The sequence below is a fragment of the Centropristis striata genome, chromosome 3, assembly GCF_030273125.1.
Source record: "Centropristis striata isolate RG_2023a ecotype Rhode Island chromosome 3, C.striata_1.0, whole genome shotgun sequence".
In the NCBI taxonomy this organism is placed as follows: Eukaryota; Metazoa; Chordata; class Actinopteri; order Perciformes; family Serranidae; genus Centropristis; species Centropristis striata.
The window spans coordinates 24,188,690-24,194,689 of NC_081519.1; the positions used below are offsets into that span (position 1 = coordinate 24,188,690).

The following is a 6,000-nucleotide window of genomic DNA, read 5'->3' on the forward strand; positions in this document are numbered from 1 at the left end:
TGTCCAAACATAGAAATACAGAAAACCATGGAAAATGCCTAGATATTGGAAACAAATGTACCTTTAGTTGTATCAGGCATTAAAATTACCAAGAAATTGAAGAAAATAATGGTCAAATAATTATTTCCATGACTGTATGTTTGCTCCGACATATCTGTGATAGGATAATATCGGCCAGCTGAGCAGCATAAATCAGTTAGGCTCTACTTGGATCTACGTATAAAAGATCAGAGGTCAGGAGCATGTAATTACTTGCTGCAGCGGTGGGGAAGTGAACTCTGCGCTGTAAAACATCTGTAAAACCCACTGAAAGGTCCCTGCTGATGTCCTCGCTTCCTGGAAGTCACACAAAGTGGCAATTGGGAGCCATTTGAAACTACAAATGATGCAAGTCTCACAATAATAGTCTTTGGTCAAGGTCAGTTTGTCCCATTGTGTCCCACAGGGTGTGAAGATGTCTTCCCTGAGGACACACTGGTACCATGAGGGGGTCACAATCCCACGATTCCTGGAAACTTCCAGCGAGGCTGTAAACCACAATCATGCGTCAGTAATTCGTCACTGATCCTGCAAACCAGACGATTATTTGTAGTGCAGGGGGGCATTCCTCCAAGAATAACTGGATCGTGTTTGTGTTTGGGACTGGGTGCTGCACTAAGTGTAGCGTACAGTTTGTTTCTGGAGAGAAAAGTGAGACCAGGACGATAATTTATAAAAGGCATAGTGAAGGCTGACAGAACATGAGAGGGAGGAAGGACTGCAGGTGATTTATAGGCGTGTTTGACGTAAGCAGTAAACACATTTTGCATCTGAGGGAAGGCGGCTCAGCTAACCACCGTGGTAAGCCAGTTAGATGCAGCTGAAAGATGTGGTTTCAGACCACAGAGGAACAATAATTAAAGACTACTCACCAAAAACACGGCGAGTGACAATCTAAGCCTCATATTCTGTGTGTAAGTGAATTGACCTCTGTGATTGCAGTCATTTCTGTTGAAAAACTGCAGCTAACTTCTGCTTTCCAGTGAAGAAACCTCTCTGTCACATCTACATCACAGACGACTTCCCTTTTCAGGCTCAAAATGATCAGTTAACCTCTTTTTTTTGTGTGAATTCTCAAAGGAGAGCGCTGAGGTTGGGAAAGCATTCCAGAAATACCTCGCTGCCAAACGTAAACACCAGCACACGTCTTTTTACTACAACAAGATCCAGCAAGCACAGCACAAACTGTGAGCTCAGCTGAAGGGAAAGTGGTTGCACAAATATTAGATATGAGGTTTGTTTACCACAAAACAGGTAGGCACTGCAGCTCGGTACATTCAGTAAGTGTGTGTAAGTGTGTGAATGCGCGCATGTCTGGGAGGAGGAGGAGGGAGAGGTGGGTCGGGGTTTAGACTGACTGACGGGTGACAGACACTCTGCTGAGCAACGGCAACACAACGCAAAATAACAATATATTATGAATAGTGAACTCAAAAGAAGAAAATGCAGGCAATTTAAAAACCCTTTCTTTTACATGGGCTACATCTCTGATTTTAGATGTAACCCATGTAAAATAAAGGGTTTTTAACTTTTGTCAATCCACCAGAGTGCCTGCATTTTCTTCTTTTGAGTTCACTGTTTACCCATTGCAAGAGCACCGGTGTATTTAGGGTATTTAGCAGCGCCCCTGTTATTCTGCATTTTATATTATGAATAGTGTAGATATACTTTCAGTAGCTTGAAATGTGACGTTAGTGCAGCACATGAGACTCTGGTGGGCCGACAGAGTCTAACGGGGAAACCCTTACGTCAAGAAGTAGGAATGTTGCTAAGATCATGATATGCATTTTTTTTACTCATAAAAAAATTAGAGCGGTATAACTGTGAATGATACGATATGGCACACCCCTAGTTACAAATATTATATATGAGGTTTGTTTACCACAAGCTCCTGTGCACCGTCCTTAACCTGTATGCAAGGTCTCGACCCTGTGCAATGTGCAGCATGTGCAGCATGTGCTTGTAAGATGATTTAAAGTTCACAGATTAAATGTAGCAAACAAACAGACAAACGGGGACGGTGACTCAACACGGAGACATTCATAATTACAGCTGCAAGCCACTTCAGCTCCAGCGCTTTATCTTTGGTGCTCAGCCCCTCTGTGTTTCTGTCTGAAGGCCACAGAGAGATAAGACAAAGTTGTCCCGGGCTTCAGCTCCTGACCTCTGACGTCAGGACAGATGTCTTTTCTTCTCCCACAGGAGGAGGGAAGTTTCCTGTTGCAGAAAACACCCTGATAATGAAGTGTTAACACGCAAAAAAAAAAAAAAGTTACTTTCCCAGGAAAATCAGCTTTTCTCGGCTCTGAAGTCGGATTGTTAAACTAAGCCGAGGGGACCTTTTCCAGGAATCGTAACACTTTTGGTTTATTTTTAGTCATGCATGTGCACCAAAACACAATAATAAAGAGCTTGCGTTTTCTCTCACATGGTTATTATTATGCAGGCTGCAGCTCTGGGATTCTTCAGATGCCTGCTTCTCCAAGTCATTCCTCTGTGCACGTTTCAGGTGTTCTGACATACGTGCTAAAATCAGCCAGTCATGTGTTGTCATACACCATCTACTTCAAGCTGCTGGGGGTGGGCAACTGATATTGTATCAATATTGTGATTTATGACTGGATTTAGCCATAGATTTCGCATATTTTAATATCTTTATTTTGCATAAGTGTTCTCCCAGAGGTGGGTTCGATTTTTTTGTCATTTTTAGTAGAGCCTGACCGATATGGGATATTTGAGATCGATACCGATACTGATAATAAAAGTGGAAAACTCATCAATAACCGATATGGTGGCCAATAATTGTAATTTTGTTGAGCTAAAATACACCTTTTTTTCATGTGGATTGTGCACAGATCTTTCACTGCTCTGTAAATGTACCCAGAGAGGTTTATTATTTATGAAATAATATTTAACATTATTATACATTATACAAACAGTACATCATCAGCCAATTCTAAAATATATAAAGGATAGATAGGAATAAATAATAATTAAAAAAAACATAATTATTGCTCAGTTTCAGTCAATTGCTGACTATTAAAATGTTTTAAATAAAATAAAATAAATAAATGAATGGCTCACACCATTTCTAAATCACGCCAAGCTATATTTTCTGCATCATATATTGTGTTGAAAAAAATGTTCGTAACGGTGCATATATTTATATATATCTGATATCGATATGCCTTTGATAGGCTGATAATATCAGTCAACCTATATATCTGTCGGGCTCTTTTTATTCAATCAGCCCCACTAAGGATTCACAGTATAGTCAAACAAACCAGGATACTTTCTATTTACTTTCCATGTAATTATATATTCTAAAATAACTACAGATTATGGGGTTTTCACACGGCCAAAATGTAATTTAGTTGCTCCCTGTTTTCAATGTGAGGTCAGGCTTAAAGGAGTGGCACATGGAAGCTTGCTTACAATGAGATTTTCAGGCCCGGCGCAGACAGATAACAGGAGATTACCTGTTCCTGCTGTTGTTATGGCGCCCTGCAGCACGCTCGCGATCACACCTAGGTAATGAATAACCAAAGCTCACAGAGAGCAACACATCCAGAGCCGAGCCATGTTATGAAAAGCCCATCAATCACTCTGGCATTAGCTGGAACCATTAGCAATCTGTATATCTCAGATTTCATGCCGCAGTAAAAAGTTCCCTAAAGCAAGCTGTGTAATGATATCCAGCCTGCAGGTTTTAATTTGCACCATATTTTGTCATTTTTACTGCTTCATGAATGAGAACAACGGATCATAAAGTTCACAAATGATACAAAGGAAGAGACATACAAGCCTGTGATAACAAGATACTTCTTGTTTTCAGCTGATTTTAAAGTGATGCAATCTTCATTTCAGCAATAAATTTGCTTTAACAAGCCTCCTTTACTGTTTATAAAAGCTGTTTTACACTTTTAGTGTGTTAATTTTCTCTTCCTGTGATGCATTTTGTACCTTATGCTTTTAAAAATCCTCCATAAATTAAGTTTAAATCACAAGAAGATCCCTCATTTTGTGTTCTGGATGGACTTTACTTTGATCAAACACTGAAGTTCTGCCAATTGATTTTCTCAGTTGCTTAAAGTTTGTGTTTTCATAAAGATCTACTGATGGATGCGCTGCGTCACAGAGTTGCTTACAATCTCCACTCCAAGACCCCAGATGATAAATGAGCTAATAAAAAAGTCCCAGCTAACATTTAGACAGTGAAAGTAAATATTATTTTTATGCCACTGCCACCACTGAATCAAGCAAAAACAAACATTTGACTGTATATTGTGGCTGCACACTAATTCTGGTGTGTAAGATGTGGGTTTTGGTTTCAGCTGGTGGATTTTATTCGGCACAGAGGCCAAACTGTTACACAATATGACTGAAAAACACTGAAATGATAGACTGTAAGGTGGTAGAGAGCGGTCATTTCATGTTGGCGAGTGGGGGTAAAAAAAACCTTTGACTTGGACTGGAATTAGGAAATAGTTTGTGAAATGATGCAAAAAAAAGTTAGAAATAGATGGAAAAACGTGCAAAAATATCCAATAATGCATGGCAGCAAATGCAACTAGGAATATTAACTCTCTGGAGGCCATTTTGTCCATTTTTTAATCCTTTTCATGTCTTTGTAAGTCATTTTGTGTCTTTTTTTAGTCATTTTGTGTCTTTTTTTAGTCTTTTAGTCCAAAATAAAATGAGATTTTGAATCTTTTTTTTAACTTTCAAAACACTATCATGCTCAATAAATAATTTTAAATGATGCAAATGTGAGCAAAGGTTGCAAATATAACATATAAGAGGGTTGCATCCAGTTCTATCATTTTATACAAAATATATTTGAGCTTATCTCCAGTTTTACTTGGTATATCATCATCAAACTGAAACTGTCCTCATGAAGTTTACAGCCTTGAACTTTAGAGGTAAATTTACAGTAGGGCTCTAGGTCTGGATGTCATGAAGAAGTCATGCTTAGGTGCTTTTGGAGAATCCAGAGGGTTAAACAGATTTCATAGGAGATTTAAACACATTAAAGCTGCTGTAAAGTCACTAAACTTCATACAAAGTCCTGCATTCCCTCAGCGTTACATATTCCGCAGTTTTTTTGGACAAATATAACCACATATTTGGCAGCGAAATGTCGTGAAGGAAACATGTGTCAACAACCGCTAACAAGCCTGTCAGTTCAAGAGGAGCGGTGAACACACGTGATGGTGTCATGCCTCAGAAAAGATGTTTTAATCTGGTTAAATGCTCGAGGATTCACTTCACGGTGTAGATGTGTTGAGGACAGGACTTACCCTGCTGTCAGATGGTCCGCCGTGACTCTCCGTGACTCCGCTGTGCTCTGTGGCCGGGGGACGGGGAGCGAGTCTCGGCTGGAGATAACCAAAGAGATCTGCGCTTCACTGTCAAGATGGTTCACATCCCTCTCAAAGTCTCTCCGCTGCCCCGGAAATCAGCTCGCACTGGCGTAAAGGTTTCTAAAAATATAAAGGTACAGCCCAGAGGGGGTGAGAGAGAGAGAGAGAGAGAGGGGGACGGAAACACCAGGGTCGGGTCACATTACCGGGGTTAAAAAACATATTATATCGATTTTTTTTAGAACAACACAGTATTTGTTGATATCTCAAAGTCTGCCACCATACAATCCCGATTCGATTCAAATTTGCGATCATTATGTGATTATATCACATTTAACCATTTAACACATGCCAGTATGGAGTTAGATTTGTGCCAAAATGTTCAAACAACACTTTTTCAAATTCAAATTTGTTTGCAAGTCTTGCATTTTGTCTTTGACTTTATTTTTTTGGTTTAGATTTTGTATTTGATATTTTGATTAATATTTTTTTGTTGTTGTTTGAACATTTTGGCACAAAAATGATGGCCATGACTTCCAGCATCTTTTATATGTAACCTTTACGCCCTATCTAACTTGGGGGGGGGGGCTTCTGAGCT

General features: G+C 39.5%; 1 protein-coding gene across 1 annotated transcript in view; it reads right to left on the reverse strand.

The window, feature by feature from the left end:
* The window catches only part of ece1 (endothelin converting enzyme 1), a 44,387-nt gene extending 38,801 nt beyond the window's left edge, over window positions 1-5,586 (reverse strand). Inside the window, exon 1 of the mRNA XM_059328656.1 lies at window positions 5,340-5,586. The gene's annotated coding sequence lies outside the window, so the exon portion shown is untranslated. The remainder of the gene's footprint in view (window positions 1-5,339) is intronic.
* Between the last annotated feature and the right edge of the window lie 414 nt (window positions 5,587-6,000).